Source organism: Oncorhynchus keta, chromosome 28, assembly GCF_023373465.1.
Source record: "Oncorhynchus keta strain PuntledgeMale-10-30-2019 chromosome 28, Oket_V2, whole genome shotgun sequence".
In the NCBI taxonomy this organism is placed as follows: domain Eukaryota; kingdom Metazoa; phylum Chordata; class Actinopteri; order Salmoniformes; family Salmonidae; genus Oncorhynchus; species Oncorhynchus keta.
Genome location: NC_068448.1, coordinates 19,035,619 through 19,053,616, shown reverse-complemented (window position 1 = coordinate 19,053,616; position 17,998 = coordinate 19,035,619). Strand labels below are relative to the sequence as shown.

At 46.0% G+C, this 17,998-nt stretch overlaps 1 pseudogene; it reads right to left on the bottom strand.

Annotated features, from left to right (window-relative positions):
- Positions 1 to 458: 458 nt before the first annotated feature.
- LOC127913018 (lysine-specific demethylase 9-like) lies at positions 459 to 16,357 on the bottom strand (annotated as a pseudogene).
- Between the last annotated feature and the right edge of the window lie 1,641 nt (positions 16,358 to 17,998).

The window sequence follows — 17,998 nt, the reverse complement described above, 5'->3', positions numbered from 1 at the left end:
AGAGAAGGAAAGGGACAGTAGAGAAGGAAAGGGACAGTAGAGAAGGAAAGGGACAGTAGTAAAGGAAAGGGACAGTTGTGAAGGAAAGGGACAGTAGTAAAGGAAAGGGACAGTCGTGAAGGAAAGGGACAGTAGTAAAGGAAAGGGACAGTCGTGAAGGAAAGGGACAGTAGTAAAGGAAAGGGACAGTAGAAAGGAAAGGGACAGTAGTGAAGGAAAGGGACAGTAGTAAAGGAAAGGGACAGTAGAGAAGGAAAGGGACAGTAGTAAAGGAAAGGGACAGTCGTGAAGGAAAGGGACAGTAGTAAAGGAAAGGGACAGTAGAAAGGAAAGGGACAGTAGTGAAGGAAAGGGACAGTAGTAAAGGAAAGGGACAGTAGAGAAGGAAAGGGACAGTAGTGAAGGAAAGGGACAGTAGTGAAGGAAAGGGACAGTAGTAAAGGAAAGGGACAGTAGAAAGGACAGAAATAAAGCTTTCAAACATGGCATAACATTGATAGAAATGGCTGAAAGTTGGACCATATTTTGGACATAAACTATTGTACTTTATCAACGTCAGTGTCAAACACCAGAACATGCATTCATTGTTAACAGTATCATTTTTTTTACAGTACACATCTAAAAAATATATTTATCCACAATCCAATATAAAAACACAGGCCAACTCTGCATTTGTGAAGCACAGACAAAAATAAGTTTAACAACTTAGGAAAATATCTTAAATGTGAATTTCAACACACAAAAAAAATACATCCTTTTACTACATTCACCATCACAGGAAGCCTCAAGAAGGCTACTAAGAATGAAAAAATATCAAATCAAATCAAATTGATCCAGCTGCAGCCTCTGGACCACATCGTTAAAGTCTTCTGCGTGGAAACACACCACATCTTTGGTTATCCTCGGATGCGCACTCCTGTAGATCAAAGACCGTTAGTTCACACCTACGCAAATGTTGATACAATGTGGAATCAAGGGTGAAGAGACAAATTAGTTGAACAAATAACAGGAGTCCGTGATGACAACAGAAACACTGGATGAAGCATCCTAAACTGGAATTATTTCACTATCATAGTCATACTGCATTGCAGCTGAGAGCCAAGCAGACCTGAATGAATACAAAACACTTCCCAAACACTCAACATTCCCCAAACTGCCCTATATTCAGTAAAAACTCACCCTTCCCCAAACTGCCCTATATTCAGTAAAAACTCACCCTTCCCCAAACTGCCTTACTTTCAGTAAAAACCCACTAATCCCCAAACGGCCCTACTTTCAGTAAAAACTCACCCTTCCCCAAACTGCCTTACTTTCAGTAAAAACCCACCAATCCCCAAACGGCCCTACTTTCAGTAAGAAATCACCCTTCCCCAAACGGCCCTACTTTCAGTAAAAACCCACTATTCCCCAAACTGCACAGCCTTCAGCACGCCCACTGCTGCCGTACTCTGCCAGTCGAAGCTCTGGCCCACGAGGTCAGCATGAGCCCTGGTTCGGTCCTCAAACAGCACCTCTCTGGGCTCACTGGCCCTGGGCAGGTAGTGAAGGTTCTTTATCTCATTCATGGACCTATAGAGGAAAGGGAGAGTCATCCACCAGCAGAGAAGAGGAAGAGAGGAGGAATGGGAAAGAGATGGGAGGGAGGAGACAGTGAGGACAGAGGAGGAGTGGGAAAGAGATGGGAGGGAGACAGTGAGGACAGAGGAGGAATGGGAAAGAGATGGGAGGGAGGGAGACAGTGAGGACAGAGGAGGAGTGGGAAAGAGATGGGAGGGAGGAGACAGTGAGGACAGAGGAGGAATGGGAAAGAGATGGGAGGGAGGGAGACAGTGAGGACAGAGGAGGAGTGGGGAAGAGATGGGAAGGAGACAGTGAGGACAGAGGAGGAATGGGAAAGAGAAGGGAGGGAGACAGTGAGGACAGAGGAGGAGTGGGAAAGAGATGGAGGGAGACAGTGAGGACAGAGGAGGAGTGGGAAAGGGGATTGAGGGAGACCGTGAGGACAGAGGAGGAGTAGAAAAAGGGATGGAGGGAGACCGTGAGGACAGAGGAGGAGTGGGAAAGGGGATTGAGGGAGACAGTGAGGACAAAGGAGGAGTGGGAAAAGGGATGGAGGGAGACCGTGAGGACAGAGGAGGAGTGGGAAAGGGGATTGAGGGAGACCGTGAGGACAGAGGAGGAGTGGGAAAGGGGATTGAGGGAGACAGTGAGGACAAAGGAGGAGTGGGAAAAGGGATGGAGGGAGACCGTGAGGACAGAGGAGGAGTGGGAAAAGGGATGAGGGAGACCGTGGGGACAGAGGAGGAGTGGGAAAAGGGATAGAGGGAGACAGTGAGGACAGAGGAGGAGTGGGAAAAGGGATGGGGGGAGACCGTGAGGACAGAGGGGGAGTGGGAAAAGGGATGGAGGGAGACCGTGAGGACAGAGGAGTGGGAAAGGGGATTGAGGGAGACAGTGAGGACATAGGAGGAGTGGGAAAAGGGATGGAGGGAGACCGTGAGGACAGAGGAGGAGTGGAAAAGGGGATTGAGGGAGACCGTGAGGACAGAGGAGGAGTGGGAAAAAGGATGGAGGGAGACCGTGAGGACAGAGGAGGAGTGGGAAAGGGGATTGAGGGAGACCGTGAGGACAGAGGAGGAGTGGAAAAAGGGATGGAGGGAGACCGTGAGGACAGAGGAGGAGTGGGAAAGGGGATTGAGGGAGACCGTGAGGACAGAGGAGGAGTGGAAAAAGGGATGGAGGGAGACCGTGAGGACAGAGGAGGAGTGGGAAAGGGGATTGAGGGAGACCGTGAGGACAGAGGAGGAGTGGAAAAAGGGATGGAGGGAGACCGTGAGGACAGAGGAGGAGTGGGAAAGGGGATTGAGGGAGACAGTGAGGACAAAGGAGGAGTGGGAAAAGGGATGGAGGGAGACCGTGAGGACAGAGGAGGAGTGGGAAAGGGGATTGAGGGAGACCGTGAGGACAGAGGAGGAGTGGAAAAGGGATGGAGGGAGACTGTGAGGACAGAGGAGGAGTGGGAAAAGGGATGGAGGGAGACCGTGAGGACAGAGGAGGAGTGGGAAAGGGGATGGAGGGAGACCGTGAGGACAGAGGAGGAGTGGAAAAAGGGATGGAGGGAGACCGTGAGGACAGAGGAGGAGTGGGAAAGGGATGGAGGGAGACCGTGAGGACAGAGGAGGAGTGGAAAAGGGATGGAGGGAGACTGTGAGGACAGAGGAGGAGTGGAAAAGGGATGGAGGGAGACTGTGAGGACAGAGGAGGAGTGGGAAAGGGATGGAGGGAGACAGTGAGGACAAAGGAGGAGTGGGAAAAGGGATGGAGGGAGACCGTGAGGACAGAGGAGGAGTGGGAAAGGGGTGGAGGGAGACCGTGAGGACAGAGGAGGAGTGGAAAAAGGGATGGAGGGAGACTGTGAGGACAGAGGAGGAGTGGGAAAAAGGATGGAGGGAGACAGTGAGGACAGAGGAGGAGTGGGAAAGGGATGGAGGGAGACCGTGAGGACAGAGGAGGAGTGGAAAAGGGATGGAGGGAGACTGTGAGGACAGAGGAGGAGTGGAAAAGGGATGGAGGGAGACTGTGAGGACAGAGGAGGAGTGGGAAAAAGGATGGCGGGAGACAGTGAGGACAGAGGAGGAGTGGGAAAGGGATGGAGGGAGACCGTGAGGACAGAGGAGGAGTGGAGGGAAAACAGGATGGAGGGAGACAGTGAGGACAGAGGAGGAGTGGGAAAGGGATGGAGGGAGACCAGAGGAGGAGAAAAGGATGGAGGGAGACAGACAGGAGGAGTGGAAAAGGGATGGAGGGAGACCGTGAGGACAGAGGAGGAGTGGGAAAAAGGATGGAGGGAGACAGTGAGGACAGAGGACAGAGGAGGAGTGGGAAAGGGATGGAGGGAGACTGTGAGGACAGAGGAGGAGTGGAAAAGGGATGGAGGGAGACTGTGAGGACAGAGGAGGAGTGGAAAAGGGATGGAGGGAGACTGTGAGGACAGAGGAGGAGTGGGAAAAGGGATGGAGGGAGACTAAGGACAGAGAGGAGTGGGAAAAGGGATGGAGGGAGACCGTGAGGACAGGAGGAGGAGTGGAAAAGGGATGGAGGGAGACCGTGAGGACAGAGGAGGAGTGGAAAAGGGATGGAGGGAGACTGTGAGGACAGAGGAGGAGTGGGAAAAGGGATGGAGGGAGACTAAGGACAGAGAGGAGTGGGAAAAGGGATGGAGGGAGACCGTGAGGACAGAGGAGGAATGAGAAAAGGGATGGAGGGAGACTGTGAGGACAGAGGAGGAGTGGGAAAAGGGATGGAGGGAGACTAAGGACAGAGAGGAGTGGGAAAAGGGATGGAGGGAGACTAAGGACAGAGAGGAGTGGGAACAGGAAAGGAGGAATGGGTAGCGAAGAGAGGGAGTAGAGCTACACTGTCACAAAGTAATAAATAATACTCCTATAAGGAGGCTTATTATGAGTTAGGTCACACATAGTATGATACTATAATACTATGTTATTACTATATTAATTACTGTGTTACTATTATAAAAGTCCTGGGATGTTTCGGCTACCTGCCTCGTTTGAAGGGTGACTTGGGCATGTCAGCGGTTGGCACCATCTGCTCACCCGGCCGGACCCACATGATGGGCCCATCATCACTCTGGGAACGACAGTCCAGCTTCAGGCTGGAGAGACTGCCCCAAGGTAGGGTCATCTGGACAGACAGCGTTTCAGTGACAATCATGCTCTGCATATACAATGATTCATTCAAAAAAAATTCAAATTCAAAAATTTGAAGGCCTACATTGAGACAGAAATGATCAGCAATAACTACATTTGTCTGACTTCAGTCAGTTTACCATAGCTATAGGCCTACACATAAACAACCATAGCTATAGGCCTACACATAAACAACCATAGCTATAGGCCTACACATAAACCAACCATAGCTATAGGCCTACACATAAACAACCATAGCTATAGGCCTACACATAAACAACCATAGCTATAGGCCTACACATAAACAACCATAGCTATAGGCCTACACATAAACAACCATAGCTATAGGCCTACACATAAACCAACCATAGCTATAGGCCTACACATAAACAACCATAGCTATAGGCCTACACATAAACCAACCATAGCTATAGGCCTACACATAAACCAACCATAGCTATAGGCCTACACATAAACAACCATAGCTATAGGCCTACACATAAACAACCATAGCTATAGGCCTACACATAAACCAAACATAATTATAGGCCTACACATAAACAACCATAGCTATAGGCCTACACATAAACCAACCATAGCTATAGGCCTACACATAAACCAACCATAGCTATAGACCTACACATTAACCAACCATAGCTATAGGCCTACACATAAACCAACCATAGCTATAGGCCTACACATAAACAACCATAGCTATAGGCCTACACATAAACCAACCATAGCTATAGGCCTACACATAAACAACCATAGCTATAGGCCTACACATAAACAACCATAGCTATAGGCCTACACATAAACCAACTATAGCTATAGGCCTACACATAACCAACCATAGCTATAGGCCTACACTTAAACCATAGACCTACATTTCAGTTGTAAAACTATGGCCAGGAGGCTAGTAAGAATAAATAGAAAGAAGGTTGTTTTGTATTTATCATTTGATAAATTTCAAGCACCAACATCCATTCTCTCATCCTCTGACCTTCAGAAAGGGGGACTCCTCCAGCATGTCCAAGACCTCTGGGAAGTAGTCCCCCACCTCCTCTGCCATGGCTCCCACCAGACTGATCTGCCTCATGGGACCGGCCCGGTACGTCCCCGAGCAGTAGGTCCGCCCCAACTACAGGACAGGGAGAGAGGTCAGAGATCAGACCAGACTGATCTGCCTCATGGGAACGGCCCGGTACGTCCCCGAGCAGTAGGTCCGCCCCACCTACAGGACAGGGAGAGAGGTCAGAGGTCAGACCAGACTGATCCGTTTCATGGGGCCAGCCTGGTCCGACCCACCTACAGTTAGCACACAGGTGGAGAGGTAATGTTGATTTGGCTCAATCTGAAATTAATGCAATGCCAATGTGCATTGGCTTCAGGCTTTAATATATCATTATGATATTGGACTAAAACTGACCCAGGTGGATGGTTTGGTGCGCATGGAGCTGTCCAAGGCTTTCCAACATTTAGCTAACCCTAGTTAGTTAGTTAGTTAGTGCAACATAATCAAGCAGTGCCTTGCATTCATTTTCCTCCCCTCAACCCATTAGTAGCACTTGGATATTGCAGTGGAAATGCTGCATTAAACTAATTGGCTAATTGTCTGTGTAAACTGCACAGAGCACTGTATAAACTGTGTGTGTGGTAGTGTCAGCCCTATGAGAATCCATTGGTCTGGTCAAACACAACCGTAAAACGTCATGGAACAAGTCTAGAGCCACTCTATTAGTCCTGTAGGGAGCAGAGCAACAGGGAGAACTTGGCAGGAGTTCAGCTATAGACTTAACATTGGTGTACTTTGGAATGAAATAACTATTGGATGGCTAACAGACTGGCTGTTGAGCTCATTCATAACTTTATCTAAGATAAGTGCTGGTGGGTACACAGCTATAACCCAAACAAAGCTATAACACCTGATTCACAGTCAATCACTTGATCAGGCTGAGGTCTTGACGATGGGAAGGAACAAACCCTCCACAGCCTGTAACTCTCCAGGACCACGGTTGGTCTGCCAGCATATTTATGTGACAGGGGAAACATTGATACAGTTACATATCGGGATATTCTTTTTGACATTATGGCCATATTATTTTGGTGCTAGTCGGCTGTACTTGCAGATTTTTTCCCTCATAGCTTGTTCTTCATCTTCTTTTGATATATGGAAACAATTTATTTTCAACACTTTTATTTCCATGAATGATCAAAACTAATTTCTCATGGCTCTCTTGTCCTTCTGAAGCAGAAATACAGTGCATTTGGAAAGTATTCAGACCCCTTCACCTTTATGTTACAGCCTTATTCTAAAATGGATTCAATACATTTTTTCCTCATTAATCTAAACACAACACCCCATAATGTCAAGGCGAAAACTGCTTTTTAAAAACATTTTTGCAAATGTATTAAAAATAAAAAACAAGAGGTTTCTACGACTTGACGGGAGTCCACCTGTGGTAAATTCAATTGATTGGACATGATTAGGAAAGGCACACACCTGTCTATATAAGGTCCCACAGTTGACCGTGGAGGTCAGAGCAAAAACCAAGTTGTGAGGTCAAAGGAATTGTCCTTAGAGCTCCGAGACAAGATTGTGTCGAGGCACAGATCTGGGGAAGGGTACCAAAACATTTCTGCAGCATTGAAGGTCCACAAGGACACAGTGGCCTCCATCATTCTTAAATGGAAGAAGTTTGGAACCACCAAGACTCTTACTAGAACTGGTACCCGGCCAAACTGAGCAATCGGTGGAGAAGGGCCTTGTTCAGGAAGGTGACCAAGAACCCAATTGGAGCTCTGTCAGAGCTCTAGAGTTCCTCTATAGAGATGGGAGAATCTTCCAGAAGGACAACAATCTCTGCAGCACTCCACCAATCAGGCCTTTATGGTAGAATGGCCAGACAGAAGCCACTCCTCAGTAAAAGGCACATGACAGCCCACTTTGAGTTTGCAAAAGGCACCTAAAGGACTCTCAGAGCATGAGAAACAAGACTGAACTCTTTATCCTGAAAGCAAAGCGTCACGTCTGGAGGAAACCAGACACTACTCATCACCTGACCAATACCATCCCTATAGTGAAGCATGGTGATGGCAGCATCATGTTGTGGGAATGTTTTTCAGCGGCAGGGACTGAGAGACTAGTCAGCAGTGAGAAAAAGATGAAAGGAGCAAAGTAAAGAGAGGTCCATGATGAAAACATGCTCCAGAGCGCTCAGGACCTCAGACTTGGGGGAAGGTTCACCTTACAAAAGGACAACGACCCTAAGCACACTGAGACCAGAAAAAATACGCTCTTCATCAAACCTGACAGAGCTTGAGAGGATCTGCAGAGAAGAATGAGAGAAACTCCCCAAATACAGGTGTGCCAAGCTTGTAGCACTATACCCAAGATGAATCAAAACTGTAATCGCTGCCAAAGCTGCTTCATCAAAGTACTGAGTAAAGGGTCTGAATGCTTATGTAAATTGTGATAGACATATATGTATGTATTTTTTTTTAAATATAACTTTGCAAAGAAATGTAAAAAAACATGTATTCTTGTGTGTAGACTGATGAGAAAAAAACTAATTAATTGTAGAATAAGGCTGCAATGTAACAAAATGTGGAAAAAGTGAAGGGGTCTGATTACTTTCTGAATGCACTGTATGGTGAGCAATATGTTAGGAACATCAAATCGCAATACAATTGCAGTAGCAAATTGCAAAACACATGGAATCATGAGAATCGCAATACAAATAGTATCAGCACCTACTGTAAGTGTCTACTGGCGTAATGCAGTGTCTCTGGACCACAGAATATACAACTGTCCTGTAAAGGCTACCTGAACCTGCATGACATGAGCCGTCCTCACAATCACTCCCAGCTTGGACAGGAAGTTGTGTGTAAAACCAGTCTATTTATGCCAAATAATACAGTTCGTCCAACCTCAAAACACTAGTTTACTAGGGATTGATCAAATAGCCAAACATTAAGGAAAAAAGTAGTCAGTTTGAGAATAAATTCAGCCACTATTTATTGTTGAATAGCCTATACAAACGGGCTGCAATATTCAAGGTAAATTCAATTAAATCCAACTTGAGAGACTCCCCTGAAGTCCTCTTTTTTTGTCTAAATGTTTTCACCACGGCCTGTTGGTTCTGGTTGTGGGTCTGACTGTGTTCTATACTGAGTATTCTGCATTATATGTCCATTGAGGTGCACACAATTAAAATGGAGTCTTGAATGATGCATGCCAAGATATACCAGAGATAAGGGACTCTGATACACCAGAGATAAGGGACTCTGATACACCAGAGATAAGGGACTCTGATATACCAGAGATAAGGGACTCTGATATACCAGAGATAAGGGACTCTGATACACCAGAGATAAGAGACAACTCAAATGCCGGTTCACCTGTAAAGGACTAAAGGTCCATTCAATGCTGGCCTGACCAATCGGAATCCATGCTTCAAGATGATCATGCGGACTGGGATATGTTCCGAGTTGTCTCTGAGAATCACTGTGACTGAGTTCATAACGAAGTACATCCAGTGCATTCAGAAAGTACTCAGACCCATGACTTTTTCCACATTTTGTTAAATTAGAGCCTTATTTTAAAATTGATTAAATAGTCCCCCCCCCTCAATCTACACACAATACCTCATAATTACAAAGCAAACACAGATTTTTGGTTATATTTACACAAGTATTCAGACCCTTAACTCAGTACTTTGTTGAAGCACCTTTGACAGCAATTACAGCTTTGAGTCTTCTTGGGTATGACACTACAAGCTCAGCACACCTGTAAATCAAATCAAATCAAATTTTATTTGTCACATACACATGGTTAGCAGATGTTAATGCGAGTGTAGAGAAATGCTTGTGCTTCTAGTTCCGACAATGCAGTAATAACCAACAAGTAATCTAGCTAACAATTCCAAAACTACTACCTTATAGACACAAGTGTAAGGGGATAAAGAATATGTACATAAAGATATATGAGTGAGTGATGGTACAGAGCAGCATAGGCAAGATACAGTAGATGGTATTGAGTGCAGTATATACATATGAGATGAGTATGTAAACAAAGTGGCATAGTTAAAGTGGCTAGTGATACATGTATTACATAAAGATGCAGTAGATGATATAGAGTACAGTATATACATTTACATATGAGATTAATAATGTAGGGTATGTAAACATTATATTAGGTAGCAATCCTGACTAGTCTCCCAGGCCCTGCCGCTGAAAAACATCCCCACAGCATGATGCTGCTACCACCATGCTTCACTTTAGGATGGTGCCAGGTTTCTTCGAGACGTGACATTTGGCATTCAGGCAAAAGAGTTCAAACTTTGTTTTGTCAGAACAGATAATCTTGTTTTCATGGTCAGAGTCCTTTAGGTGCTTTTTAGCAAACTCCAAGCAGGCTGTCATGTGCCTTTTACTGAGGACTGGCTTCCGTCTGGCCACTCTACCATAAAGGCCTGATTGGTGGAGTGCTGCAGAGATGGTTGTCCTTCTGGAATGTTCTCCTATCTCCACAGAGGAACTCTGGAGCTCTGGAAGTGTGACCATCAGGTTTCTTGGTCACCTCCCTGACCGAGGCCCTTCTCCCCTGATTGCTCAGTTTGGCCAACTCTAGGAAGAGTCTTGGTGGTTCCAAACTTCTTCCATTTAAGAATGACGGAGGTCACTGTGATTTTGGGGACCTTCAATGCTGCAGAAATGTTTTGGTACCCTTCCCCCGATCTGTGCCTCGACACAATCCTGTCTCGGAGCTCTACGGACAATTCCTTCGACGTCATGGCTTGGTTTTTGCTCTGACATGCACTGTCAACTGTGGGACCTTATATAGACAGGTGTGTGCCTTTCCAATCAATTGAATTTACCACAGGTGGACTCCAATCAAGTTGTAGTAACAGCCCAATTACGAGTCTCATAGCAAAGAGTTTGAATACTTACAGTTGAAGTCGGATGTTTACATACACCTTAGCCAAATACATTTAAACTCAGTTTTTCACAATTCCTAACATTTAATCCTTGTAAAAATTCCCCGTCTTCGGTCAGTTAGAATCACTACTTTATTTTAAGAATGTGAAATGTCAGAATAATAGTAGAGAGAATGATTTATTTCAGCTTTTATTTCATTCGCCACATTCCCAGTGGGTCAGAAGTTTACATACACTCAATTAGTATTTGGTAGCGTTGCTTTTAAATTGTTTAACTTGGGTCAAACATTACGGGTAGCCTTCCACAAGCTTCCCACAATAAGTGGCAGAGCTGGTGTAAATGAGTCAGGTTTGAAGGCCTCCTTGATCGCACACGCTTTTTCAGTTCTGCCCCAAAATGTTCTATAGGATTGAGGTCCAGGCTTTGTGATGGCCACTCCAATACCTTGACTTTGTTGTCCTTAAGACTTTTTGCCACAACTTTGGAAGTATGCTTGGGGTCCTTGTCCATTTGGAAGACCCATTTGCGACCAAGCTTTAACTTCCTGACCGATGTCTTGAGATGTTGCTTCAATATATCCACGTAATTTTCCACCCAATGATGACATCTATTTTGTGAAGTGCACCAGTCCCTCCTGCAGCATAGCACCCCCATAACATGATGCTGCCGCCCCTGTGCTTCTTGATTGGGACGGTGTTCTTCGGCTTGCAAGCCTTCCCCTTTTTCCACCAAACATAACGATGGTCATTATGGCCAAACAGTTCTATTTTTGTTTCATTAGACCAGAGTACAAAGTACGATCTTTGTCCCCATGTGCAGTTGCAAACCGTAATCTGGCTTTTTTATGGTGGTTTTGGAGCAGTGGCTTCTTCCTTGCTGACTGGCCTTTCAGGTTATGTCGATATAGGACTTGTTTCATTGTGGATATAGATACTTTTGTACCTGTTTCCTCCAGCATCTTCACAAGGTCCTTTGCTGTTGTTCTGGGATTGATTTGCACTTTTCGCACCAAAGTACAGAATGCATCTCCTTCCTGAGCAGGATGACGGCTGCGTGGTCCCATGGTGTTTATACTTGCGTACTATTGTTTGTACAGATAAACATGGTACCTTCAGGCATTTGGAAATTGCTCCCCAGGATGAACCAGACTTGTGGAGGTCTACAATTTATTTTCTGAGGTCTTGGCTGATTTCTTTAAATTTTCCCATGATGTCAAGCAAAGAGGCACTGAGATTGAAGGTAGGCCTTGAAATACATCCACAGGTACACCTCCAATTGACTCAAATAATGTCAATTATCAGAAGCTTCTAAAGCAATGACATAATTTTCTGGAATTTTCCAATCTGTTTAAAAGGCACAGCCAACTTAGTGTCTGTAAACTTCTGACCCACTGGAATTGTGATACAGTGAATTATAAGTTAAATAATCTGTCTGTAAACAATTGTTGGAAAAATTACTTGTCATGCACCAAGTAGATGTCCTAAAGGACATGCCAAAATGATAGTTTGTTAACAAGAAATGTGTGGAGTGGTTGAAAAACATGTTTTAATGACTCCAACCTAAGTGTATGTAACCTTCCGACTTCAACTGTATGTAAATAAGGTATCGGTTTCTTAATTGTAATAAATTAGCAAACATTTATTAAAACCTGTTTTTGCTTTCTCATTATGGAGTAGTGTGTAGACTGATGAGGATTACATTATAATTGTTTTAATCCATTTTAGAATAAGGCTGTAACATAACAAAATGTGGAAAAAGTCAATGGGTCTGAATACTTTCAGAATGCACTGTATGGGATGTTGTTCCCACTGTTACCATAAAAACATACCCAAACCAAAAACCGTGAATAGATGGCAGCATTCGCACAAAACTGAAAGCATACATTTATTTAACCTTTATTTATCTTGGCAAGAGAGTTAAGAACAAATACTTATATTTACAATGACTGCCGACGCCGGCCAAACCTGGACGATGCTGGGCCAATTGTGCAACGCCCTATGGGACTCCCAATCATGGCCAGTTGTGATACAGCCTGGATTCAAATCAGGGTGTCTATAGTGACACCTCAAGCACTGGGACCGCTGCGCGACTCGGGAGTCCATTCTACAGAATATTTAGTATACCAACATACTGTCCATAATGTTTATACATCACACACACACACGCACACGCATACGCATACGCATACGCACACGCACACGCACACGCACACACAGACACACACACACACACACACACACACACACACACACACACACACACACACACACACACACACACACACACACACACACACACACACACAGCTCGTCCTAATATTTCTATATTTCTTAATTCCATTCATTTACTTTTAGATTTGTGTGTCTTGTTGTGTATTGTTAGATATTACTGCACTGTTGGGGCTAGGAACGCAAGCTTTTCACTTTTCGCAATAACATCTGTTAAATATGTGTATGTGACCAATACAATTTTATTTGAACGGGGCCTCCCGGGAGGCGCAGTGGTTAAGGGCGCTGTACTGCAGCGCCAGCTGTGCCACCAGAGATTCTGGGTTCGCGCCCAGGCTCTGTCGTAACCGGCCGTGACTGGGAGGTCCGTGGGGCGACGCACAATTGGCCTAGCGTCGTCCGGGTAAGGGAGGGTTTGGCCGGTAGGGATATCCTTGTCTCATCGCGCACCAGCGACTCCTGTGGCGGGCCGGGCGCAGTGCATGCTAAGGTTGCCAGGTACACGGTGTTTCCTCTGACACATTGGTGCCGCTGGCTTCCGGGTTGGATGCGCGCTGTGTTAAGAAGCAGTGCGGCTTGGTTGGGTTGTGTATCGGAGGACACATGACTTTCAACCTTTGTCTCTCCCGAGCCCGTATGGGAGTTGTAGCGATGAGACAAGATAGTAGCTACTAACAATTGGATACCACAAAATTGGGGAGATGAAGGGATAAAATATATATATATTTTTATTTTATTTTATTTGAACGAAATCACAAACAGGTATTTTTGTTCAAGCCCTCAAGAATTGTTGTCAGCTAAAGACGATCATCTATTTGCATCTGTCAATGTATTTGCTCTCCAGTATCCAGACGACCTGTCCTCAGCTCATATTTTTCCATAACATGTTGAGGCCCGCAATTAAGGAAAATGAGAGGCTCAATTAAAGATGCTACAGAACTGCTGTATTTGAAGCACACCTCCCTTCTGCCCAGTTGCCCTGATGTTGCCCAGTTTCCCTGATGTTGCTATGGCAATCAAGCTGTTTTTACCATCCCTGTAACTGTCGCTTCCACGGAGAGATTGTTTTCTAAACTAAAAATCATAAAGAACTACCTAAGAAGCATCAGGCTCTCGGTCTGATAAGAGCATTTGAGCATCTGAGTAAGCTCCACTCATTGCACTGGCGCCGTCGCAGCCTTGACCACAGATGGCATTTGTTCACGGATATCCCCTCATACTTTCAGTTTCTTTTTTAGTCACTGTCCTGAAGCCCAAGAAACAAACACTTCGCTTCCTAGAACATATATATATTAAAAAGATTTACAAATGACTTTTTAGAGGGTTACTGTCAAAATGATTTATTCAATGTTTTAAAATAGACATCGATGACAGGCGCATGGGCCCTCAGAGCTTATGTGCCCCCAGAGCTCATGGGGCCCCCATCTTGTGGGGGTGTATTGTATTCCAGTGTAAGTATTGTGATAATATTGTATTGTGAGGTCGCTGGCAATTCCCAGTCTTAATATTAAATGTAACACAGGCAACATCAGAAGGACAGTGACAGGCCAGTTCCATAATGTTGTATTGCTATACCTGAGAGTGGAAGTTAGCGATAGTAGTGGTCTCTATATCCTTCTTCCCCAGGATCTCCATCTTGACCGGCGTGGGGGGGGGGAGTTGAAGGCAAAGTAGTCCAGGAAGTCAGGCAGGAAGGCAGCAGCCCCGTGCACCACAGCCAGGGTGTAGCGGGCTGCCCCTCGGGGTCTCTCAGCGAAGGCCAGCTCTAGGAACTACTGGGTGAAGTGCTCCATCTCCCCCGGCCATAGAGAGGACAGCTCATCAGCGTAGGCGTGCAGGACCGACACCCCGCTGTTGGCCTGGCGCTCCTCGTGGATGAAGCGTCCGTAGACGGTGCCTGTCTGCAGAGACGAGCTGAAGATGAAGTGGTCTTGGGGGGAGAGGAAGGGGAGGTGATTGTTGTTGGCGCCTGTACCAGGCTGGCAGTGTTTCCCCTCCTTCACGGGGCCAAGGCGGGCTGAAGGACTGTGGTCAGTCAGACCGCCATACACGGTCTGGACCTCCTTGTTACTGTAATGGATGTGAAACGGCTAGCTTAGTTAGCGGTGTGCGCTAAATAGCGTTTCAATCGGTTACGTCACTTGCTCTGAGACCTTGAAGTACTAGTTCCCCTTGCTCTGCAAGAGCCGTGGCTTTTGTGGAGCGATGGGTAACGATGCTTCGAGGGTGACTGTTGTCGTTGTGCGCAGAAGGTCCCTGGTTCGCGCCCGGGTATGGGCGAGGGGACGGTTTAAAATTATACTGTTACATTACCACGCTCATCTTCACGGTGCCTCCGCTTCTTTTTCTTCTTCCTCAACAGGTACTCCTCCAGCGACTGAGTCTTGCTGTTCTCATCATGATGGGGCTCTGGAGACAGGAAGACAATAGCTCATTACCATGCACATAATTTGGCAATACCCATATTGCAATTGGTTCACTTCTTTATTTTACCAGGCAAGTTGACTGAACACATTCTCAGTTACAGCAACGACCTGGAGAGCCGATTGGAAGCTGGGGATGATTAGGTGCCAGGTGGCCATGATGGTAACAGGGTTGACAACTAGGAGTATTGCAAAACTAACAATTGTTCGCTACATAGTTTCTTCTCTGCAACAAAAGTAGGTCTAACAACAGTGGGTGTGCCATAGAGTCTGAGAAGGCAGGCAATTGAAAAATAAATACATATGTATAAAAATATATATATATATAAATATATATATATAAATAAAAATAAAGTTCATGGAACTTGCATGTGCATCATCGGGCTGATTATTTTGCGTATGTAAACAAACATAGGTTTGTCTGACTTAATTGTAACTTTGCATAAGATTCAAGCATTAAGAGTGGTAACATACTAATATAATGGAATAGAATGAAGAATAACCTACCTTTCTTTTTCTTATATAGGACTACTCCATGTTTTACGTTAGCCTCTGTGTTTTCCTTCTTAGGTTTGAGTTTGAGCTCTTTCTCCCTGTGCTTTTCCTTGCTCTTCTGTATTTTGTCCTTGGGCTCGGCTACTTTGAGGGGTGTGAAATTGAACAGTCCAGGCGGCAGAACCGGGGGAAGTGCTTTCTTCCTGTCCAACTTAACTGCTGCACGTACCACCTTCCGCGCAGGCAGAGTAGGCTGCAGGTGCGAGTCCTTTGCATCGTTGGTGTTGTGGTGCTGATGCTGCTGCTGGTGTCGTTGTAGGGTAGGTTTTTCAGCACTGGAGTTGCGTGGTTGTGGTTGGTCATTCTGCTGCTGTTGAACATGTTGTGGCTAATGGTGGTGCTGATGATGATGGAGCTTTACTTTCTTTGCCTCCTCGGATGAACGCTGCCGTTTATCCGCGGACGGTGACAGTTCCCTCTTCTTCTTTTCTTTGGCAAATTTATCAAGACCGTCCCTTACCTTATTTTCTACTTTAATATGGACAAAGTCGACCTGCGCAGCCATTTTGCACGTACATTTAAAGGGCTAGAAATTCATACTGCGCAACTCGATGGGAGTTTGTAGTTCTTTTAAGCGCTCAGTGATATTGTATTTGTAGTTTTTCCCCCATTCGGGTTTATGGGCAGCTCATGCGCACTCTCAGTATTGTAGTTAGTTGCATGGCTGTCTGGGAGTTGAAGTTCGTGTTTTAGAGAAACTCACTTTTACAGCTGATGTAATGGTAAACTGAGCGACTCTCGGAGAGATAGAGGACGTTGGGGGTCCTTCTTTGCACCTTTGGTTTAATAATACAATAATAATAATAATAATAATAACAACAATATGGCATTTAGCAAGCTCTTTCATCCAATTATTTTATGACAGTCATAGGTGCATGCATTTTACATATGGATGATACCAGGAATCGAACTCACAACACCATACAGGACCTGGTAAGCTTGTGCCTGGATACAGCAACACGTGGGAAGGATGTGCCTGTGGGAAGCTTGTGCCTGGATACAGCAACACGTGGTAAGCTTGTGCCTGGATACAGCAACACGTGGTAAGCATGTGCCTGGATACAGCAACACGTGGTAAGCTTGTGCCTGGATACAGCAACACGTGGTAAGGTTGTGCCTGGATACAGCAACACGTGGTAAGCATGTGCCTGGATACAGCAACACGTGGTAAGCTTGTGCCTGGATACAGCAACACGTGGGAAGCTTGTGCCTGGATGCAGCAACACGTGGGAAGCTTGTGCCTGGATACAGCAACACGTGGTAAGCTTGTGCCTGGATACAGCAACACGTGGGAAGCTTGTGCCTGGATACAGCAACACGTGGGAAGCTTGTGCCTGGATACAGCAACACGTGGGAAGCTTGTGTCTGGATACAGCAATACGTGGGAAGCGTGTGTCTGGATACAGCAACACGTGGGAAGCGTGTGCCTGGATACAGCAACACGTGGGAAGCTTGTGTCTGGATACAGCAACACGTAGGAAGCTTGTGCCTGGATACAGCAACACGTGGGAAGCATGTGCCTGGATACAGCAACACGTGGTAAGCTTGTGCCTGGATACAGCAACACGTGGGAAGCTTGTGCCTGGATACAGCAACACGTGGGAAGCGTGTGCCTGGATACAGCAACACGTGGTAAGCTTGTGCCTGGATACAGCAACACGTGGGAAGCGTGTGCCTGGATACAGCAACACGTGGGAAGCTTGTGCCTGCATACAGCAACACGTGGTAAGCTTGTGCCTGGATACAGCAACACGTGGGAAGCTTGTGCCTGGATACAGCAACACATGGGAAGCTTGTGCCTGGATACAGCAACACGTGGGAAGCTTGTGCCTGGATACAGCAACACGTAGTAAGCTTGTGCCTGGATACAGCAACACGTGGGAAGCTTGTGCCTGGATACAGCAACACGTGGGAAGCTTGTGCCTGGATACAGCAACACGTGGGAAGCTTGTGCCTGGATACAGCAACACGTGGGAAGCTTGTGCCTGGATACAGCAACAGGTGGGAAGCTTGTGCCTGGATACAGCAACACGTGGGAAGCTTGTGCCTGGATACAGCAACACGTGGGAAGCTTGTGCCTGGATACAGCAACACGTGGGAAGCTTGTGCCTGGATACAGCAACACGTGGGAAGCTTGTGCCTGGAT